The sequence below is a fragment of the Malurus melanocephalus genome, unplaced genomic scaffold, assembly GCF_030028575.1.
Source record: "Malurus melanocephalus ecotype Western Australia unplaced genomic scaffold, MMel_1.1 scaffold_1, whole genome shotgun sequence".
NCBI classification, from domain to species: Eukaryota; Metazoa; Chordata; class Aves; order Passeriformes; family Maluridae; genus Malurus; species Malurus melanocephalus.
The window spans coordinates 2,245,176-2,269,158 of record NW_026623233.1 but is presented as its reverse complement, the minus strand read 5'-3'; the positions used below and the strand labels follow the sequence as shown (position 1 = coordinate 2,269,158).

General features: G+C 41.0%; 1 protein-coding gene across 2 annotated transcripts in view; it reads right to left on the bottom strand.

Annotated features, from left to right (window-relative positions):
- The window catches only part of MID1 (midline 1), a 230,233-nt gene that overhangs the window by 115,178 nt on the left and 91,072 nt on the right, over positions 1-23,983 (bottom strand). The window contains exon 1 of one of the 2 annotated variants that reach the window (XM_057389678.1): positions 22,593-22,810. The exons of the other annotated variant lie outside the window; for it this stretch is intronic. The gene's annotated coding sequence lies outside the window, so the exon portion shown is untranslated. Of the gene's footprint in view, positions 1-22,592; positions 22,811-23,983 lie in introns of those variants that run through there. 2 annotated transcript variants of the gene reach the window in all.

Sequence of the window (23,983 nt, the reverse complement as noted above, 5' to 3'; positions counted from 1 at the left end):
AAGACAACTTCAGTCATCTCTAATGCCACACACAGGATGAGCAGATTACCATGGGATGACCGTATTGTCAAGAGACCAGTCTGAGAATGGGCAAATGGGACAAGGGRCTGCCCAAATGGGGCAGGCAGGTGGTCTGTGTCAAAGAACTGATAGATAAGTTCCTCTAGATTGACAGAACATAACTTTTTTTTCAGCCATTAAAAACCTAAACAAACTTTMGTCAGCTGTTTAAGGTTCTGTCTAGAAAATTAAGTGTAACAGGCACTCCAGAAAGATGGGACAGATCTTCCTCTGGAGATAGATGTCCAAAAGAGGTAGCATGAATGTGTGYTTGCAACCAACTTTCTCCCTAATARCTAGAGAAAAACAATACAGCCAGGATGTTCTGGGTCCCTGACATCAGACAGTTAAACCAGTCCTCTCTGGAAGAGATGGGAGTGTGTAATGGCAGTGAACAYACAGCTCATATCCAGTGTGCATCAYTTCCTCCAAACCCTGCTCAGCTTCCTGGATTACCATCAGGAAAGCATGATCCAGCATTTCTTCAAGACTTTCACGAAGGCCAGACCTACTCAAGCCAAGCAGAAATGGGCAGAGCTTTCAATGTTTCAGGGTACATTTCCTCTTTCTGCTAACCTTGCAAATGCACTTGAAACACTTTCAGTGCAGTGGTGAGGGGAGATTCCATCTTGATGGCATAAAAACAACCCCACAAGCCAGGGCAAGAAATTAAGACTGTTTTCACTAGCTTACTTTACCCAGTTTTGAACAGTCTCCTAGATATGTAGGATACAGAATCAATTTGGTTGGRACAGACCTCTGAGGTCATCAAGTCCAGCCTATGAATGAACACCACCTTKTCCACYAGACCATGGTGCTGAGTGCTACATACAGTCTTTCCCTAAAAATCCCCAGGGATGGTGACTCCACCACCTCCCTGGGCAGCCCACTGCAATCCCTCATCACCCTTTCTGTGAAGAAGTTCTTTTTCATGTCCAACCTAAACCTCCTCTAGTGCAGCTTTAGACTGTGACTGAAGTGCAGAACTCAGCAATTTGTCTTGTAGAGCCTCAAACCATTGGTCTCAGTCCATCAATCCAGCCTGTTCAGATCTCTCTCTGTGGAGCCTTTCCATCCTCCTGCAGATCAACACCCCTGCCCAACAAGGTCTCATCTCCAAGCTGACCCTCAATCCCCTCATCCAGGTAATTGATACACGTATCTGAACTGTCCCCAGTCCTCAACCCTAGGGAATGTCGGTGGTGATTGTCCCCCAGYTGGATGAACTGCATTCACCGCTGCCCTCTTGGCTGACCATCCAGATAGTTTTTTCACCCAGAGGAAAGTGTACCTGTCCATGCCATGGACAGTCAGTTTCTCCAGGAGGATACTGTRACAAACAGTGTCAAACCTTTACTGAAGTCCTGGAAAACAACATACATAGCCTTTCCTTGGTGCACAAGGCAGGTCACCTTGTCATAGAAGGAGATCAGGTTGGTCAAGCAGGACCAGCCTTTCCTAAACCCGTGCTGGCTGGGCCTGATCCCCCAGCTGTCCTGTCCATGCCATATGAGGGCACTCARGATGATCTKCTTCATTTGGTGCTTCACTGGCACCAAGGTCATGCCTGCATTACCCTCTCTGCCCAGGGAGCTGAGAGCACCAGCCATTCAATGAAGTACTCTCTGTAAAAGATGAGAAATCAAAACACTTTCCTCTCATTAGCATGGATGAGATGTGAAAGAAACCCTGAGAGATGAAATATTTCAGCAGCCATGCAWGAATTCAAAAGGCAGCAGCACAGCCGTCAGTTACTTAAATGTTTAATGTTGARAGAAAATTTAATGCTATCCTCAGTGACACTTTTTAGATAACAAGAGAATAAGTGTGTTTTCTCCATATTGATTTTTTAAAGTAATTTARGAGTAATTGTATAAAAATAAATCTACACAATAAACAAGCAAATAAAATAGCAATATACATCAGAATTGCCAAAATAGATCCAAATTATCATCAGAGGAAATGGGGAAAAGTACTTTTTTCRCCATATTCGCATTCAAGAATAAGTTATTCTGTCACTAATGCTAATCTCCTTTGACATAAAGAACCTGCTTTAAAAACGACACTCTGCATCTGAGGAGACAGATTAAAAARTCCACCAAGTGGTTCACCAGGAGCCCTGCTATCACTGCTAAGGTTATTATTTCAGGATAAACCCTGTCTCATTTACAAGCTTCCTTCCCCTTCTTCTCCCCCCACTCCCCCAGTGCTGACTTTTGATTTCACAGTCTTGTTTTCTCTGTAGAGTAGTGATGGGGGGAGCTCTCTTGTGAGTAACTCAGAAATCATGATTGTAAGACTGGCTGAGTTTACTGAAGGAAGCTTTGTTTGCTCTTTTTCTTCCCTCTTGAGGGAAACAGAGTTTTCCTCTTTTTTCCCCTCCTTCTTTTTGAAATTCACCTGGTCAAACATCAGCCATAAACCCTCCTCTTCTCCACAGCCTTAACTCCACCCCCACAACCTGGCACATCAAYACCCAGAAGCAATTGCCTGAATGGATGATTTTTAATCACTATATTGACTGGCAGCACAGGGATTAAGCTATGGTCCATTTGAGTAGTAGTTTTAAAACACATTAGCCCCCTGAAGTGCTAGACTCTAAATCTTTTTCTTCTCCCATGTCTAGCCTGTATCTTTACTGACTGAAAAAACCTTTACTGACAGATGCAGTGCACATATTTTGATTCATAGATCATTACGGAAATGGAATTAACTGGCATAACATTTAAAAAAAAACTACAACTGACCCTTGTAATAAGAAGGATGAGAAATTTCCTTTTAATAAAGAAAGTCTTTGCTGTTACCTTTRCTTCTTAATGCAACACTTTTGCTTATTTCCAGATCAACTGACAGTAATTATTTATTTTATTATTGCAGGTCTTTATACTACCCTATCATCTCTATTACAACTCAGGGATGGATCARATGTAAACAGATGATTCGATATCTTGATCAAAGTCAGTATCTTCTTAATCTAGCATCATTTCTGACTCAATGGCCACACCTAACAATATATCGTCTGGTCAGATTCTCCTAAACTAATTATCTTTAATAAGCCAGCGCAAATTGCTTTTACCATAATGCAGTTCCTCCTACTGAGGATTTTTTTCAGCAGTATCAAAATCTTCACCATTTGCAATGCAGAACAGTCTATCATCTCTGACAATAAAGGCATCACATGCAGTAAGCAGGGTTTGATTTTGCAAAATTTCCRTGTTTGTGCTGTTTAAAAAGAAGGAATTTGCTGAATTTCACTTTTTTTAAAAGCCAAGTTTATACTCCATGCCTCTTTTACTCCAATAGTGCCAGTATGCCTCAAAATGAGTCTGTTATTGCCAAGATCAGCACTATGTTAAGTGTCTGATGGTGATTTAATAAAAAAGGAACTAAACTGAGACCACTGAGCTCCTTCAATTGTCACCTAAATCAGATTATAGTGTAGGCTTTTCAAAGGTGAATAGATTGCTGTAGACTAAACATCCAGCATCATTTACATTAAATCTCACAGGAACAAAACATTTTGAACTCTTCAGGAAGCAAAGTTAGTTAACACTTCATTTTGCTGTGCATTCATGCTGGGACTTTATCGCATACCCAGAGCGCAGAACACCTGTAACAAACAAATCCTATTCCCTTMAGCACTTACATTATTGTAAATTATTTTGAAATGTTGAAGAGCTAATACTCAAAAAACCCCATGCATTATTCATCTCTGTGGCTTTGTATTATATCTGTACTTGGATTATGACGTCATAAGAATCAGCATTTCCTGGAARTGGAAGCACAAAAATGTGATTCTTAAAAACACAACCCTTGTCTTCCTGAGTGCCTTGATATGAAGTCAAGCTGGGCTTTGCAACTGTCTCTAGGTGGACGGTGGCCTGGACCATTTGTACACAATCAAAATGTAACCAAAATAGTTTATAATTATGAACCACATAAATAAGTACAGGGTAGTATCAGCCTATCTTTAGATGTTRCCTTTTTCACTTGTGTGAAAATAATAGTATTATTATGTGCATACAAGGAAAAAAGCAACAAACCCCCAAACACTTGCTGTGTGAGAGATGCTTGAAATGAGAACTACACAGTGAATAATTTCAAAATAAGTGACTGATCACAACACCTAGAATGATTTCCACTTACCAAATTCAATAAAGTAAATTATATTATTCAGGTCGTATACACAAGTAACAGGGRAAAGTGTCTGACAGTATTATGAACAGAATTACTCCTGTCTATGCCATCCCTAATGGTCTGAACCATGTAAATCAGACATATGAAACCCGAGCTTCCCAGCAGTGAGTGATGCACATTTTTCAGCTACATTTGTGCAGCACCCCTCCCCTAAAAAGTCAGACAAGAAAAATTCCATGTCATATATCTTCATGTTGCATTAGGAAAATGGATATCCTACTTCAGATGCTGAGCAAAACAGAGTTTAAAACAATATATAGGAGAGAGAGGAGGACGTAAACAATTCAAAGCATAATWCTTCATCATCCACTTGAGATTCTCTGATAAATATGTTTCTGTACTTTGAGTCAGACCTGGGCTCAAGGGCTTAAAAAGATTTCTTCTGTCTAGCTTGAAGATAAATGTCACCCCATTGTAGCAGATGAAGTACAGCAGTTCTCAGGATTGCTTGCTTGGTAAAGATTCCCAATACATTGAACGGTGCTTGTTCTTAGGACAAATCATTTTGAACACACAATCCTTTGAAGCATTCTCACATATATATTTTTGTTCTACTTACTCTATCAAAGAATAAGTAATTCTCAGGGCCTGTCTGAGAGTTAAACTAATTGTAAGGTTGGATTTTCAAGGTAGGAGTGATGGATAAATTGTTTGACACAAGTCACAGTTTTCCTCATAGAAGAAAACATTGATGCAGCAACCTACTGAAGTTCTCAAACCAGATATTTTGGTTTTTTCTGACTCAGTAGCCAGGATGTATCCTGGAATGGTTTTTTTTATGATATTGATATATACTACATATAGGAAAATTGAAGGAAAATTTTATTTTTTTCTTTTCTTACTGTTAAGTATTTCATTTTCAAAAAAGGSATAAGACAATATGTTTTTTACATATGCAGTTTGTGTCCAATTTTTTGGAGAAGTTCTCAGTAGTCTTTAAAAAAAGAGATCCATTAATATGTTTCTAATGACATTGAAAAAAACATGGTTCTCTTTCTGCCCATCATCTTGAGTAAGCAAAAGTGAAGCTACAGTCACCTAGCCAAAAGGTGCCGTTTGCAAATGCCCATGTGTGCCGTGACATTTCCAGTGTTCAGTATGCTACCATCTCCTTCCTGAATCAAAGTTCTCTCCCTTTCATCTCCAGAATACTCAGCTAAAAATCAGAATTCGAACAATATAGCTTTTCTAAATGATAGCCCAATTCTTCCTCAGCAGAGTCATACAACAGGCTTCATATTTTCCTGCAGCATACATTTGTATAAATTCTAAAATAACAAGGCCCTAAAGGAACATAAAATGATTACATTGCTGTAGGTAGCTCTTTGCTGCCAGCCATTCCTTGGAGTCTTTGCCATGCATGGCTCATTACACAGGAAACAGTTCCAGTTTTCTTGTGCCCTACCCTCAGTTTGTATGTAGTGTTCCTTCATGAATCATAACATTTGCCTTTTTATTCCTGGATTTTAAAACATAAAACTGCTAAACACATTTTAGTATTTCTTGGAATTACGGGCATTAAGATCAGATGATATATGATGGCTGGTTGAACAGGGGAACACTTGTTCATCTTTTTCCTCAGTGTTATGAATGCAGGAAAAACATAAGGTGTCATTTTGGAGGCTATAAAGAAAATAGCATTCAAGCATAACTTCAAAAAGAGTTTTAGCCATTGAAACCCAGCAGCCGAGGGCAACAGAAATTTCCCATGGATTTAAAATTCATAGAACTGGCAAACCTTTTGTAGAGACAAGGGGTAAAGTTCATGTGTTTCATAGCTTCACTAACTCCAAGGAACAACGGTGCCTTTATGCACTCCTGAGCTTTTCTATAGAAGAGATCTTTCCATGGTTAGCGGAGATAAGAAATAATGCAACACAGATACAATACTCCCACATTTCTGAGCAGTATAATATCCTGAACACATTCATATGCTTGGTCAGCAGATATTCCACAACTTTGGTTGAATTACAATGTTTTAACAGTAAAAAACTGTTTCCAMCCTTGAAGAAACACTAGCTGCCTTTTGTAGTTCAGCTCCCTGTTAAGGAAAGAGACMGCTCTGCTCGAAACGGGTGCCTGGGAAGACAGAGCAAAGTCTGAATARTCAGGCAGCAATAGGGGGCTGGCAACAAAGCCCAGAGAAGAAGTTAAAAGGATTAGCACTGTAACACTGTTCAGCATTAGTACTCCTCTCTCCCAGTCTGACCCAATACCATCCTCCTCCTACTAAGCCTGCCCTTCATCATTTTACGGTGCTCAGAATACCCAGGCTCACTCGTGTATGACTTAACCTCCTCACCTGAGGGACAGTCACACCACTAAATCCTCTGAGTGTGGCTTGCTCGTTAGCTGCATCTGCATTGTTAGCACCATCACTCAAAACGAGCCTGGCTTGGAAAGCTGCATTAGGGAAATGAGCGGTACAAATGCTAATTCAAGGATATCTGTGCCCTTGCAAAGCAGAAGCTGTGCTTGTTCTATGTCTTCCCGGTAGCACTTTCGTTCAGGTCATGAGAACARTTTTTAAGCAGCCCCTCAATCCTCTCCATTAATCAAGCTTGGATTCACATCGCTAATGCTGGAGTGCRTGAAGTGTCCTCCTCTCAGATGAAATAGCACAGATGATGAGCTCTAGATGAGCACTTAATAATGACCTTCTGTTGCTAATGAAGTCCTCAGGCCCTGACTATAGGGAGTATGGGAGCAAAATGYGCATAATCTGGGTATTGGGTTCTCTGAATCAATCATTTCATTCTCCTGATCTGCTGTTAACTGTTCCAGAGTGACTTGTTAATGCAGGCCCAGGCACCGAGTATGCGAAAAGCTTCTCACCTTCAGGAAAATCTGACCAAGAATTTAAGTGTGGGCAAAACTGTAAGGTGGGAAATRTGGAGCCTCAGAAACAGATTATACAGGAAAACATGAAGTAATGGGAATGAATGGGAAAWGACAGGAGATATACATGACTGYAGTCCTGGTTTATGAAGAYAAAAATGTGTGGTATGAAGTAGGCAACATTTTCTGCCACAGGTAAGGTTCCTATTAAGATTCCTCCAGGGTGCAATAAAGGTCTCAACCATAATTACATTCTGGTTGGGAGAAATGTTTCTGAAGTCAACATTTTTGAAATTAAATTGTCAGTTTGTGCCCTCACTCACTTCACCGTGACTAAATACCGTTGAGCACTTAAAATAAACTGTAGCATGAATTCTGGTAAAGAAATCATCCCTGGCTTTGGGAGGCTGTAGTACCKCTCTGCTAACCCTAGCAGAGGGTGAAACTGAAATTCATCTCAGCTGACTTTAGATMAGAAAAACAACATAAAGCAAGACTTTGCCGCTCTTCCAGACCTGCTTCAACAAGTCCACATTTTCCCTGTTTTGAGGATCCCAGACCTGGGTGCAGTGCTTCAGATCTTCTGGGGTCCCACCAGAGCAGAGTACAGGGGCAAAGTCCCTTCCGTTGACCTGCTTTTGATGCAGCCCAGGAAGAAGTTTGCCTTCTGGGCTGCAAGGACACATTGTCAGTTCATGTCCAGCTTCTCATCCATCAGTATTCCCTCAGTCCTTCTCCTCAGCCTTGCTCTCAATCCATTCATCCGTCAGTTTATATTGATACTGGGCATTGCCCTGACTCAATCAAATYCACATACTCCTCAAGCCTGTCAAGCTCCCTTTGGATGGGACCCCTTCCGTCWTGTGTATCAAATTTCTTGCAAATGTTTAATTCTATGCAAACACCCATAAATGGCTTCTGTTAAATCTATGGAATATCACATTTGGATTTCCTGTGGAAGTTGGTTTAAAAAGGTATGTCTTTTATAGGCAGCATAGCCTTTTGCTGTCTTATCTTGTAAATACTACTTCTGTCTTAAAAAACCAAACACATCCATTTTAATCTTTTAAAATAAGAATGAGGGGAGAACAGAGCAAACTAAGAATACTACAGGATTTAAGGATAGCATGAGTTTTTAAAATTTTCTTTAAAATCCCAAACCKCTTGAAGATGCCTTTTCTCTACTGTTTCCTACATTAGACCTTGCTGAAACACTAACACAGTAATCCTTCACTTACCCTGACTTCTCAGAGAACAGCAAACATTCAATATAATTTTCATTATTCTGTGTTGTTCTGCCTAGATTAAGCCTATTACAAAACATCTTTTACCACAATGTAAATTAAGCCTTCCCATTACTGTTCTTCCTTATTTAAGTGAGCATCCAATACAGCACTAAGAGGCTACAGCTCTGTAAGTCATACACCATTTGAAGAGAGATTGCACAGATTATAAAGAATAATTTATGCAAGGTGTATTTGGGAAAAGCATGATTCTACAGGTCCCTTCTTATACATCTCCTCTCTTCTTCAATAAAAGGAGTAAGCCACAGATTCAAACCCAGACATCTCAAATCCAGTTAGTAAGGTAGATAAACTCATGTTCAACTCAAGTATTTAAAATTTCCACTCCATTGTTTTTTCACACCCGTTTTCAGACTGAAGTTCCTGTTTGTTCCTAAGTTTTGTTGGGGTAGTTGCTGTGGGTTTTGCAACGGAGCTGCTCCCCAATGCTTTCCATTTAACAGCAGGAAGGCTTTGCTGAGCTTCTGGGCACTCTGAGGGGAAGTATAAACAGGTATTAGGAAAGTAGCAGCATAAATTGATTTAGTCTGTGTCCTCTAGCTGAGGGGAATTAGGGACAGATAGTGGCTGACATGAAAGCAGAACTGCCCATGTTGTTAGATTGGGACAAATGGAGGTCACCATCCAAACAAGCTGAAAAATAAACTCCTCAGTTGCAGCGTGGACATATGGAAATGTATCAGAGCCACAGACTGACCCAAGTCCAGGATTCCTGCCTCAGCATATTTGCATTTAAAAGATAAAGATAAATCTGCAAAATATTAAAAATACAACCATTTATCAAACCTTTGAAAGGATACTTTAAACCACAGCCAAGTTTGGGCATGGTAAAACATCTGTGGATTATTTCATCCACTGAAATAAAATGCTCTGAACCTTTGGAAAACCTGGTCAACGCATTTTACATGCTCAAAGTTRAATTGACAATACGACTAGAGTCTGAACAGAAACTTCCCAGGTCATATTTGGGGATTTAGACTGTTTTATGGAGCAGCCTTTCTTAGTATGAGCATTGTCCACTTCCTATTATCATTTGCAATTTCCCCCCAAATAGTTTTCTGCTCCTGCAAGAACACTAGCAAATTATCTCCCTCATTCTGAGCTATTCTGGAGGATTYGATGGCTTTTGGTCTTTTATACCATTTCCATTAAATATTTTCTGAGATACTATGACTCACTTTGTTACTTGTATAATTAGGATTGGGAGAGTAGATATTCCTTGTACCCTTCTGAGCCACCAGAATTTGTTTTTCCCATTGTCTTTACCTCTATCTGTCAAACTTCTTCTGCCCACATAACAAAGTAGTGTGGCATGAAATCTCTTAATTCATACAAATAGACTTATAACAAGAGCCTTCCTGTATTTCCTTTTTAAATATCTGGAGTTTTTCAACAACAATAAATTAGAAACAAAAACCCCAAATACTGTAGTTTACCTCTGTGCCAATTTGCATCCTGTTTGTGAAACAAGAGTTGACAAGCCCAACATATGTGACCAATAACTGCTATTCAAAGTTAAGCTCTGGAAATGTTGACTGACATGGAGCCGGGCATTCCTTCAGCCAAGGGAATTATCAACTAYAGACCAGCCAAAATAAACTCAGAAATTTCCTCTGGGTGTTAATCACTCTGAGTATCGTTCTTTCCCACACATTAAGCAAAGATTCACGACCTTCTGATTTGGACCAAAATCACCCCTATTAATTAAATAATTTGTCCATTATCACCTGAAGACATGTGTAACCTTTTCACCCCCCACAAGAAAGAACACACTAAGTAAACAAATGCCTATTGTAAATACGAGCAAATCCCCAAGCTTGTCTCATTTCCTGCAGTGCATATGCCATCGCAATACTGCTCAGTGTAGATCTGCRCACCATAGCATATTAACACGCCTTTTAAGTCTCCAGTGGATATCTTTGCAGAGAAATTGCTAATGAAACCATCCAAAATTAGGAAAATTAACTGTTATTGACCTTTCAGCTATAATGGCGGGACTCAGACTTTGCCGGAAGTACAGCCTTGTACATCTCTCTGTACCATGATACCACTTAGGTATCTCATTTCATTGAGATAAAGACATTTGATGTTACTATCACAAAAACTGGCTTTTCCCATGTAATTGCATGACACAATGACATTGAGGGGGAAGTGTTTTGGTATTGTCACTTCTGCAGGGTGAGTCTCTATACACACAGTGGGAGAACCTACAAGCCTATCAGGAGCAATGTTCTTAGAATTGGAACGAAGCCCTTTTTTAACAGCATCTTACGGTAAAAATTATTCTCAGAATTATTTACATTGTTGCTGCCATAGAAGCCCAGCCAACAAATTTCAGAAAGTAAGATGTTTAAAGTTATCGGTGTATTTGACCTTTTAAAATATTTTGTGTACCTCTAGCCCTCATGTGCAAGGTTTCAGCATCTGGTTGAGAACATTTACTTGCACTTGCATTTACTACGTAATGAGCTCAAGACCAAAAAAGATAGAAGTCTTGTGGTTGATCAGAAAACAAAGCTTTATATTTTAGCTGCTTTTACAGACATACCCAACAACCCAGAATACTCTTTTGAATTTTAAAAGGACACCTCAAAGAAGAGGTTGCTAGGAAAATAGTTTTTCAGAGGATTTATAAAACAAAACTCTATTGATCATCCCATCACACTTTTTTTTTTTATGCTGCAATCCAAATGTAAAGAGCAAGTACCATTGGGAATGGTCCTTTCAAGAAGAGAAAAGCCAGACAGTTTCAATGGAGGTTGGAAGTGTTTAACCTCCATTAAGCCTTCCAAGATCTTCTTTAYCCTCCTTACCTTTCTGTCTTCCACCTTCCTTCTCTGTGTCTCCAAATTCTTGAAGTTCCTAACTATTCCCCCCTCTTTCATTTGCACTTATCAAGGCAAGTTCTGACTTTGTACCACTGAAAAATCCTATTTTCAAACAAGGGTAATWTTCAACTTCTGGATAAAGACTGCTTCCTCTGCTTTCCTAATGCAATTTAAAGAAGAGAGACAATTAATCTTTTTCTTCTCTGCAGGCTCCTCCTGCTCTCCTCTGCCACATAGCTGTTTTCCCTCTGGGTCTCTCTCTGTYCCTCTCTTCTGTACTTTATTTTCTGAGTAACCTACTCCAGTCTCAGGAATGGACCCTGGTATCTTAAAATGTATTGCTCTTACGAAAAATAGAGCAGCTTCCCCTGTTGTTATGTAGCAATAACACAAACAGCCAAACCTTCCCTTTTCTTACCTCTCTTTTCCCCTTCCTTTACTTCAAGTATCTCATAAAAGCAAACACACTTAGCACATCCCTTAGCATAACACCAACATCTGCCAAAAGATGTTCAGAAAGGCTAAAACAGTGTTTCTATCTTAGGGTTTTTCAAGAAAAATTTGCAATTCCAGTTTAGTGCTAGGAGGACAGGAACAGAGAGGACAAATCAGTTTCTTCTTCTTTGCCATGATCCGACTTCCAGTTTCATACTGATAGGGCCAGAAGTTATACCTCCCCAATGRGGTTAAGTGCACATTTGAAAAAGGAGAGGGATTGAGAAAGTATTTCCCTTCTCTCTCCCCTGTGTTTACTTTACAGCTTTGAGTGGTATGGTGTTGTTCAGATATTTGGGGAAGGAGCAGGAGGCCAAAAAGCTGGAGACAGGAGTGAGGAGGCAGTAACAGAAAACCTAGAGCAGTGTCAGGGTGGTGGGCAGCAAGGCTTGTTACAAAGAGCTAAGAAAATAAATCATTGGACTAAGAAAGTGTACTGGAATTAATCTGAAAACTCAAGGGAATGTTGGGCAAAAAAWCAGCACTATTGGTTATTACTCTCTTTTGGTGCATACCTATATCATCAGCTCAAGACAAACGGGGAAATAAAGTGCATTTCTCCATAAACCTGTTTTCTCCAGTAACAGTTTCCAGATTTTCAAGACCAAAATGATACAATCTGTCTTCTTAAAGCTAACTCTTCTACAGTCTTCGGAGGTATAAATTCATAGAAACACACAATAAAAAAYATCATGGATGTAGACAAATTAGAGAAAATCCATGATCTAATACCCTAGGATTTCTGGTCCTGAAAGACAGATGATGCTTGAGAAACGACTAAAGCCCTTTGTGGGCAATCATGCACTAAGATGAAGTTAAACAGGGAAAATTTGGGGGCATGTTTTTGTTTTTTTCTGTTAGCCACAAAGTCCCTCTTGGAGACTGTAAAGTAACTTTATCAACTAAGCCACAATGGGAGTTTTAACAAAGATAAATGCGATGTTCTGCACTTGGAAAGAGGTAATCCCAAGCAGCAGCACGAGCTGGGGATGGATGGGCTGGAGGAGCAGATCTGTTGGAAGGGACCTGGGGACAGTGGCAGGCAGTAAGCTGAATGGGAGCCAGCAGTGTGTCCCCACAGGGAAGGTGGGCAGCAGCCCCCTGGGCTGAGCCAGTACKAAAACATTCAGTAACACAAGAAATTGGCTATTTCAATCTACTTGGCACTTATAAGGTCACATCTGGCATACTGTGACCAATTGTGGCCCCTCAGCTGGAGAAGTTGAGACAGGTCCAGCAGAGGCCATTGGGATGTTAGGGGGTTGGAGTACTTGACTTATGAATAAAGATGGAAGGAAACAGGCTTGCTCACACTGGAGAACAGAAGGTTCAAGGGGGATCTAATCACACTTCTTGAGTACCTAAAAAGTTAGTTATAGAGGAAAAGATGGAGTTACTCTCTTGACGAGGATGCCTGCTGACAGAACAAGAGGCACTGGGCATGAGGTGCTGCAAGTGRAATTCTGTCTGGATTGAAGGAAGAGAATTCTTTCCCATGAGAGCAACTGAAGATTGGAAAAGGYTGCCCAGGAAAGCAGTGGACACTCATGTACTGGAAATGCTCAATATTGCCTGAGGATGTTGCTGTACCRAACTGTGCTGAAGAGAAGGTTGGACCAGGCAATCTCCAGGGTACAGTGAGAACTTTCCATAATCCATTCACAGTCTTTCTAGCTKTGTGAATCATGTTGTCAGCCCACAATCATCATCCTCCTCGTGCATGAGGCTTTGCTACACTGGGATTGTGATATTTATTTCCAGTCATTGTTAATCTTCATAAGCAGTTTACATTTAGTTCTGTTTAAAAGGAGGAGGCACATGGGAAGCAATAGCAGATTCGCTTCCGACAGTTTCTTTTGCAGCAAAGACATTCAAGGAGAGTTATTTGGTAGGAGGATTTTTTAACCTTCAGTAACAAGGCTTAATTAGGGATCAAGAGCAAATGTTATAGCAAAGAAGAGGCACCTCTGAATGCTCATTCATATTGGGCTTTTGTTCCAATTAAGCTGGTTAAAAGGGGTTGTAAGAGCATTTGCATCTGAAGTATGCTCAAAGACTTCAGATAGCTATTACAATTTTAAATTTTACTTGAGCTAAAAGTTCTGAGTAAGCAGGACCTTTTGAAGATTAGATGTTTTTGTGCAGAAATGATGAGGAACCTTTACAGCTCTTATTTAGCTCATTAAAATATTTTGTCACTGCAAGGAATAAACTCATCATAAAACTCTAGAAAAAAAATCTTATTATTCAAGTAAATAGGAATGAAAATAAAAATAGTAAAAAAAAAAAAAGTAGGAAAAGCAAGCCTGATTTTGCTCACACTGTCACCTGATTTGTTCAGCACTTGTAACAAGCATGCAAATTTACTCACAGATGTATTTGAATAACTACAATAACTGAGTGTTTTGAAGGGGGGGATCTACCTGACCCGCATTAACATGGACTTCAGCAGAAGCAAAATCAGGCTTCAGAGCTGCCCATTTTGGATCAAGAAATGTTAAGAAGCAAAAGATGCAACCTTGCAGTAGCCTACATTTGTTAATGCCCCCAACAGTAAGGGGCATAGCTGCGAGAAGAAAGATAAAGCTAAGGAAGAGATRGAGCTTTCCTTTGCCAATATTTACCAAAAAAACTGTAACAGCAAAATTTTTCCATTAGAGCAAAGAACAGTAACATTTAATCCCCTGGTTGTTCCCTGATGCATCACAATTTGAGATCTGGCAAATTCAAAGTCTTGCCTTACAAGTCCAGATAGTAACAGAGGAAAAAAAAAAAACCAGCATAAACATAAATATGAAGGAAAGCACTTGCAATTTTGTTGAAGACTATAAAAAACCTTTCATTTTTTCAAGACARTTACTGATGACTTTGTATGAGACATTGCCTTTTACGAAAGTATATGACATGGTTCCTTTCAGCCACTCTATTTTACATAAACATCTAGGTAAACTGTGTTGCGTTTTACCAATTAAAAACCTCTATGGGAAAGGTGTACATGGCTGTATGAATTAGCACAGTAATTTTGTATTCATGATCTTTATTGAGTTTTAAATACAAAAGGGGCGAGATACTTTTCAGAATTTGTAGCYATCATTTTGCTGTGACTAAATTTACTCCTTTTTGTTGCACAGGGGCGTATATAAAAGGGAAGCTTGTTTCAGGAGGTTTTTGTTTTGTATCATTTTTTCCCAGATCTCTAGAATTAGCCTGAAGGATCCTTTTAGAGAGCAAGCAAACATATAAAATATTAGGACAACACTGCAATGCAAAAAGGATGATAAATTGCTCATCCAAGGAGATGACATAACAAATACTGACATAATTTCCAAGCAGCAAAGCAAAACTAGGTCAAATCACATTGACCTATCTAACATAATAAGCCCTTTTTTTTCAGATTTTTACAATGTAGACTGTGTCTCCAGGCATTAATGTCCCCTGTTATCAATGTATAGTGTTGTCACTCTGCTTTAATGTCTTATCACCATGTTGTGTTAATTAGACCAAAACAATACAGTGCACTTTTGAACTGCTTAAATCCCAGTTTGAAAGCTCTGTCTAAAGCGTAATTCTGAGGTTTTCCTGTTAGAAATCCACTCATTAACCCTTTACCTGTKTCAATAGGTGCTGGTGGGACAGGGTAAATTTTGACCTGCATAGTCCAAACCTAACATCCTGAGTTGTTCAAAACCAACATCCACATCTCTCAGTGAGGAAATGCATGCTAGTRTTGGTGGCATTTTGACACAAGGCATAATCCAGGAAAACACAACCTCTGGAGTGCCACATGGACAAATCTGATCTGTGTTTGACAATGGCACGTCCCTGCCCAAGAGCTTTATCCCCATGCACTTCCCTGAAAGGAACTGTGCTTTTCCTTCCTCAGGGCAGCMTTCCCTTTCCCTGCTCTTGTTGTTCCTCTGCAAATCAGGTTTACAATACACATATTATTCAGTGAAATTATTAACAGAGTCGCATAGGCTTCTGCCTACAGCCTCTCAGGATTCCAACAAGAACAGAAACACAGGTACCAAGAGAGAGATCTGCCTCCCTGCTTACAGAGCTGTGGTGGAACCAGAGACCAGACTGGGGGCTTGAGGCCTCATTACCCAGGGAGCTGGAGCTGGTTGCAAAGGAGGAAAAAAGCTGATCAGAAGACAGAGGCAGACCTTGGTGGTGGRTCCGTGTGGGAGAAGTTGTCAATAGAGTCTACATCTTGCTGTAAAATACACAGATACTGCAATAAGGGCATAATCCTGGTGAGAGAAAGCCCAGTACAATCCCATGATAAAACTAGAACACCTCCAACACTTTTGACGCTTCTTGAAACTGGGATTCTGGCTGTTCTTATGTGGAGTGGCTGGATTTGGCAAGTCCAATTCTAAATATGCACATAAATGTATGAAAACATGTAAGGTTTCTCTTTTGTTTCCTTTTTTTGTTTTTTTTTTCCCTTATGTCTCCAATTTCCTCTCAGGAAGAAAAATCCCCAAACTAATACATAAAACAAGACTTTTCAAAAGAAAAAAAATGAAACAAAAAACCCCACCCAAACAAAGACTCAAAACTGCAAACCAAAACAGAAAACAAAAGGGATTATATTTCCACATGGGACAACTAGTGAAAAAAAAAAAAAAAAAGAATAGAATTATTTTGAGAAAAAGGTTGCCATAAAATACTGATTTTTCGGTGTTTTTTTTTGAAAGAAAACATCAGTCTTCGCTAGTGCCTTCAGTAAAGGGTAAAAAAAAAGGACATCCCAGAGATAGTGATGGGGGAATCTCATCTAAGCAAGCTTTCACTTCACCTGAGTCTGCAAAGTGCATCAGCATGCCAGAATCACAAGTGAACGTGCCCTACCGCTCTGGTGTGTGTGGGGGGGGGGGGAGAGGGGTCTCTCTGAGCTGCTGCAGCTGTTCAGTAATGAAATACCTGCAGAYCCAAGGAGAGTTAATGCCATCAGTCACGGGCACCTGCTCGGATGCCGGGAGCAGAGGGAGGCTGGAGCCCCACAGGTGCACGGGCAGCACAAGGCAGCCTGAGTGAAGAGTGATGGCAAGATGTTGTTTCCACCATGAGAAATATGTCAGCCAYCCTGTCCCAAAATGTGGCATGAGTGTCACAGCATGTCACCAGCCCCTTTCTGGGGCCATGAAATACTCCTCCACAAATATTTGTCTTAAAGACTATCACACTACAATAAAAAAATCCTAACAGCCCCATCAATCTCCTCATACCATGTCCTACTATTCCTACTGACAGGAATAAAAGCCTGGATTTTATTTGTTTTACTATCTTAAATTTTTTCTTGCACCCAGTTATCTCAACACTTAYGCAATCAACAAAGTTGATAAAACTTTTGGGCCAAACAAACATTGCCTCTTTGCCAGCTTTTTTCTCCTCCCACATCCCCCAGGGGGATATAAATACTAACGATAAACAACTATGACATGACAGCAAATAGGAAAGAATTTTAAAGAATTAAGGACTATTTTTACTGTTTAGAAAAGAGATCAAAATCAGCTTCCTACCCTTTAGCGTTTTTCCCAGCTTTTAGACAGGCTGGATCCTGCACTGCAAACCASGGATCTCAGGGATATACAGTAATTCCTTACAGCTTGCTAAAGCATTACAAGCTCTAAGCTGCACAACGGTAATAAAAGACTTTGAACCAAAAACAGGCTAAAGAATGAAGTACCCTAAGAAGTCTGAAATTTAGTTCAAACAAACTCAACACACATCCAAAAGGCAATTAACACGGCTGTATGCGAGCACCGGTCTGCTTCTTTCTCTCAGCTCAGTCTCCACTCACAGACAAATCAAACTGTTTCTCCAAATGCTGACGCCTTTTTGAGCTTCAGCGTATCCCCTGAGCATTTACCACCGCSAGCTCCTGGTTCCCAGCATTTCGTTTGCCTTGACCCCAGGCTACAGCAAACCCCTTACCTCTCGTGCTACTCTGTGGAGGGACTCTGAGGTCTGACAACTTTTTGCAGTGCTCAGAAGTTGTTGAAACCTTCTGTGGCTGCCTGCTTCCCTGTCCCCTGCCAGTGGGGAAGCCCTGAGACCAGGCGGCAGCGGGAAGCCGGCAGCCAGCACAGCRGAGGGCTGGGCAGGATGGAGGGAGGGAGCTGGAGACAGATCTCATCAAAGGTAGGAGGCCTAGTGGGGATCAGAGACATGGAGATACACATCTAAATAATTCAGGCACTAGTAAAAGCTTTAGGTTGGGTTCTGTTCAAGAAGTGAAAYGAAGCTGAATTTCAATGTATTTCAGGCTTCCATCAATGCAGAATGTGGTGTTACTTAATAATCTGACACTGACAAACCAACATTCTTTTAAAAGTATTCCATATAAATTTAATGATGAAAGTGGCTRTGGATATGTATTTTTATAGCTTTAGGTTGAAATTCTATCATGGGAAGATTTTGAGAGCTTCAAGTCTGACCTCTACAGGTTGGCTGCTGAAATAGGAACAGGATCTTGGGATCACAAATCGAACATAGAACCCTTAGAATTCAGAGGAAGGTAAGGGATCAGATGCACTACTTAACATCACATTATCATCATTACCTCCTGAAGCCGTATTTTTAAAACACAACTATTGGTAGCAACATCTGTTGCAATTTGGCTCTTACAAATGCTTCTTTCCAAACTGCATAATGAGTGCATCAAAATGAGAAAAAGCACATCCAGCATGAAATTTTTTACATTCAAAAGTGCAAAGAGGTTATCCTTCTGCTTTTTATTATCCCTCCCCCTTCCTCACCAATCTTCCACATGATCTACTCTATCAGAGCTACAGAAACAAGCAATACTTTGMAACTGATAACATCCAGTTGTGTCTTGCAAAACTGATGTTTTTTAAATGCCCTGATTGGTGCCACCTTTTTCTAATCAGAACCAACCACTCTAACAAACTACCCTTTGTCAGGGGATCCCATCCCCTCTGTTCCCACCAACCTACAGCACATGTTGCTATAGCTACCCTGCATGTCTATTTACCACACAAGTGATCAAAGGGAGCAGACAACACACATACACACATGCACAAAAAATCCTCGCCAGGCTTCCTACCGAGCAATGTCCAGCSACTAATTAACTGATACACCCCCAGCCTGTGGACTCTGTACACTTGTTTTCTTTATTCTGCCCAGTACAGGCACAAAAAAAGGGCAGAATTCTTCAAGATGCTCTTTCTTCCCTTATAGGCCCAACAAACAACAAAACATCCCAGGATGAACTTTAAAAGATAATTTCCTAGTGCCAGGCAAAGGATTACAGAACTTCAGGATAGGMGTACAGCTTTTCTACAGAGGAACGCATTAAGAATTTTAAAAGGTATGCAAAAGAAAATAGGAAATAAGAAACACATGCTAAGAACTTAAACAGCTGAAAGGAAAGGGGTTGATTTTGAATTTTGCATATGTTTTGCACTGAAATTGTATACAGCCTTTATTCACTTGGTGAATTATTTGCACATTAAAAGCTGTATGACTGCAGACATGGTAAGTAATTGTAATGGCTTTGTGTGCCTTAGAAACACAGTTTTGCACTTTTAGGTGGCCTGTCAGTTAACAGTTGTTTAGTTGAGCCTCTTTATGTGACAAAGCGCTCAAGACTCAAGACTGCCTCGATCAAAGTTAATGGTACTTCAATAGGAAGAGGCCAAAATAAGGAGCTGCATTTTTTGTCAATGACACTCCTGCAAGCTGCACTTCAGGGATATGTTGTGGTTGAAAGGGAGCAAAAATGAAGTATTAAAATTCATCAAATATTTGATTTTTTGTGAAGTAGGCTTAGGAAACAAAACAGAGCCCACAGTGCCCTCTCCAGTTCTGCAGCAATCCAGCCATATAACTGTGTGGCTGGACACAAAAACTCCACTCTAGCTCAGGAAGGCTGAGCACACCTTAGGCATTTCCATCACTGGCAAATTTCCTTACTTTATAAATAGTTCACTGAACTCAGTACTCTTCAAAGCAAAAAAAAAAAAAAAATATGTTACTTGCAAACGATTTTTTCTTGTCTATTGGTTTTGGGTTTTTTAACCACGTTTACCTTTAAAACTTCCACTTCTGCTTCCTAACACTGGTCTTACAGCACACAAAAACACATATGTTTCCTGTGGATGCTTAAATTTTCACAGGTACATGATGATCAGCATAGTTTCCCAGATATGACAGAAATGTTCCTATTTTGATTGCTGGACCTTATTGGTGAGGTTATTSTGCAATACAGCAACAAGACACCTCTTGCTAAGGCCTTCAATGATCAGCTAAAAATCACTGCTTCTTTATCCTGTTTCAYTGACAAATCTCAATTCAATATTTATAGCAATGCCTGTGAGCTCCTAGACTATGGGACTGGCACAATAGTAAGGTAGGTTGAATCTTATCAACAGGCTGCATATTACATTTCTACAGTAATTCTTCCACTTCCATTGGGGAAATTAGTACATTTTTCTTTCTTTGTGCTATTGTTCAGTAGCTGTGGGTTGCCCTTGGGTCACATCAGTCATGTAGTCATCAGAATGTAGATAGTTTCATCCCAACACCTGCAGTACATTTCCATGCGCCTATGCTGGTTAATCCACAGCACCAAATTGAGCTATTTCTCCCACCAAGAGCCTCTCAAAAGTGGGAGCACTCCCTCCCAGAGCCTGAGAAGTGGAAGGAGTTAACCAATTCCCTCCTAGACGGTGTAAGGATGAGGAAGGGAGCACCAGGGAAGAGCAGAGAAAGCAACAGGACAGGTAGCGAGAGATGATTGTAAGGTGGAAGAGTATGTAAAAAAGAGTTGCCTGTTACTCTGAAGAAGAGGCCCATGGAAAAGTCAGTCTCTGCATATTCCCCTTTCCCCTGATAATTCCCAGCCAGAAGCAGGAATGAGGGCTCCAGCTGCACATGACTCGCCTGCTTCTAAGTGTCTGCTCTAATGGATTTCCTAAACGTTTTAYACGGTTGGTTCATAGCCCTTCACAGCCTTCCGTTCCCACTAAAGCCCGAAGGGGTCTGATGCACCCAGCAGCTCAGCACCTCCCCGACCTCCAGCTCCCCGGATTTTGCCCCGCGGGCCCTAGCAGTGCCCACAGGCTTTCCCCCGCCAAACTGCGAATATTTGTGCGCAGCAAACCAGCCGAACCCAGAGAAACAGTCCCAAAGCGTTCCCTCGGCCCGGGAGAGMGCAGCCCTCCTCCGGGGCAGGTGTTGGAACACGCCCAGGCCGCGGCTCCCGCCCCACACACCGCCCCTCGGAGGAGCGGGGCCCCTCGGAGCCATCCTGAGGGAGCGGGGCGGGGCGGGGCGGGGCGGGGCGGGACGGGACGGGCCCGGCAAGAACCAGCCCGCCTGTGCCTGCACTCTCTTCAGGATGGAATGTGTCCCCCGTGCCTCCTCCTCTTTCGGAGGAGAAGGGATGGTACGTGTGTGCCTTAGCATTCTCCCCCAACCCCCTATTCTCTATGAGGCTTATACGCCTTGCTCTTTTAACCCTCCACCTATGAACCTTCATTACCCACGGAGCGCTATTCTTTAGGTAGAAATGTTTCAGGAGAGTGAAGTGCACGTTTCACAGAGCGTTTTACGCTTTATTACTGCCATCCTGTAACATTTCTGCTTCTCTCGCACTCCTCCTGGGTAACCCCCTGTGCCAAAGTACCCTCTTGTGGTGATAATGATTTCTGATAACTACGCGCATCCAGCTGACCAACTTGAGTATACAAAATGCCCTTCATTGTGCTTTGCAAGGACAAGAATTCCCCTCTCTTCAAAGAGTTATAAAATGTGGTGATTTTGCTAGTGGGAGCAAGAAATACCTTTCCTCTTCCCACCTATGTTCTCTCTTTCTTCACCCTTCCTCACCTCCTGTAACTTCGACAAAACTGGCACRGAAACTGGGATTTCCCACCACGGTTTCAGAAAGTAAGCGTAAAACAAATGTTCCATTTGCACTACAGGTGCAAAATCCTCACACATGCATTTCCTGGACATGTACTATAAAAATCCCCCTGAGAACTGAATGAATAACACCCACACAGAAAACCTAGAAAACTTCTCATATTTCCTCATATTTACCCATTGCCTACCCAAAAAATAACGTATTTTCTTACGAGCAAGTTTTGGAAGTGGACTGGCAAGGCTTTTTAAACTGGGACAGATCTTTGACTTAGTCTTTCAAGATAAAGCCAGTTTTTCTTGCTCCCACAAGGCTCTTCTAAGCATACATTGTTGCTGTAAAACTACGAACAACAAGAATCAAAAACATTTTGTCACTGTGCCGTATAACTGTGAGAATGAGAATAAAAGCTCCTTTTGTCTCCTCAGGTGAATAGAAGTCTTACAAAAAATTCTAATTTGAATAATCTTAGAAAAAAAATCCCTAGAAAACCCATCTTAAAGTACTTTTGTAAAGCTTCAAGACAGCTTGAAACTACTACATTTTAAAACAATCAGAAGATTAAAGCACTGGCAGGCAAGGAACTCATGCAGAGCTGTTTAATAAATTATCCCTGGGCTGAATTATTGGCATATTTAGGCTTATAACACAGCAAGTTCTTTCCTTTCGCATGTCACAAACAGGGCTGCGAGACAGCCTACACAATGCACTTAAACCATGGCAAACTGGAATTGATTTACATAGCTCGCAAACCGCTTCCACGCTCCCTACAAATCCAAAACGGACCATGACTTGCATGGCATCCCTGCCTACCGGGGGAATCGGGGAAAAAAAAAAAATCCACCCCGGAAACGTACAATTATATGAAACAGGAAAAAAAAAAAAAAAAAAAAAAAAAAAAAAAAAAAAAAAAAAGGAAAAGAAAAAGCAGTCCGCAGGGGTTGGGAGCGGTGCCGGCGGGCAGTGGCTCCTTACCTGCCTCATGGTGAGATTCCCATCATCCATCCAGCCGGCCAGGGGCTGCTCACACCGCGCTGCTGTCGGCAGGGCAGAAATCCATCAAGTTTCCCACCGTAAGCAAGTTTSCCTCCCTCCTCTTCCCTGTCTATTMTTTCCCCCCGCTTTTTATTCTTTGCTGGGGAGAATCCTAAGACAATGTCAAGTTTCCCAACCTTCTTTCGGCAGCCTATGAAAAGTCGGCAGCGGGGAGGCAACTGTCCGCCTGGCTCTGATTTCAAACCGCAGCCCAGGGATGGAGCAGTTGGCTGAGCCGGGCCATGGAATAGCCTCGCCAATCAGGAGCGAGGGGAGGGAGGCAGAGCACATAAAGGCTGCTGCCTACACGAGGATTAGGAAAGCTTTCAAGGATTTAAAAGACTGAAAGCAGCTGGAAACAGTGTCTAGGGCTACAAAGAGGGAAGTCAATTTGCGGCGTAAGAGATTATTCCCATTCTCATGTAACTGCTCTGGGTCTGCTCGAAGCTTTACGGGCTCCCAGGACTTCAGCAAGGATATGCAAATGCCCAGTTGAAATTGCTGCAGCATCAGAGCGATGCAGGAACGCTCGACAGCAGCCCGGTAAAGTGGCAATATCCCGTCTCCAGAAGCACCGATTTCCTCGTGTCAGATTAAAAGGAAAATTACATAATGACATGAGCAGGAAGCAAAATACAATCTACCATTTACATTAAGGGCAAGTGCCTGTCTGCTGGAAGGAACAGAAATGTATTGCAAATCCGTAGGCTTCGGAAATATTTTGTTGCAAAGCTTTATTTGTCTCAGTGGCAAATGTTTAATCATCCCTACCCTCTGTTCATTGTCTGGTTTCCTCATTCCTGAAGCTTAGTTCCTCATGCAAGATAACACTGGACCCCAAAAGCAACTTCAATTAAAAAAAAAAAAAAAAAGTGGGTGTTTTTTCTGTTTTGTTTTTGGTTTGTTTTTTTGGGTTTTTTTGGTGTTTTTTTTCTTTTGAACAAGATCAGCTGCTATCTGCTGCCCCTCGGTGGCTTTCATTAAAATAAACAAAGACAAGGCAAAATGAAAAATCTCAAATCTGAAGCGCCGTTGCTGTTTGAGTTACACCTTTGATAGAATTATAGAATTGTTTGGGTTGGAAGGGACCGTGGACATCATCTAGTTCCAAATTTCTTCAGTTAGGAAAAAAAAAAAAAAAAAAAAAAAAAAAAAAAAAAAAAAAAAAAAAAAAAAAAAAAAAAAAAAAAAAAAAAAAAAAGCAGAGAACTGCAAGCCTGCAAATTGATACCAGCCAATCTTCTCCAAAGTGGAGAAGGTTTCTAACTTCATATCAATTCAGCAGCCTGTCAGTTGTCTGTTCCGCTCTTAATGGAAATCTGTCTTTTGAT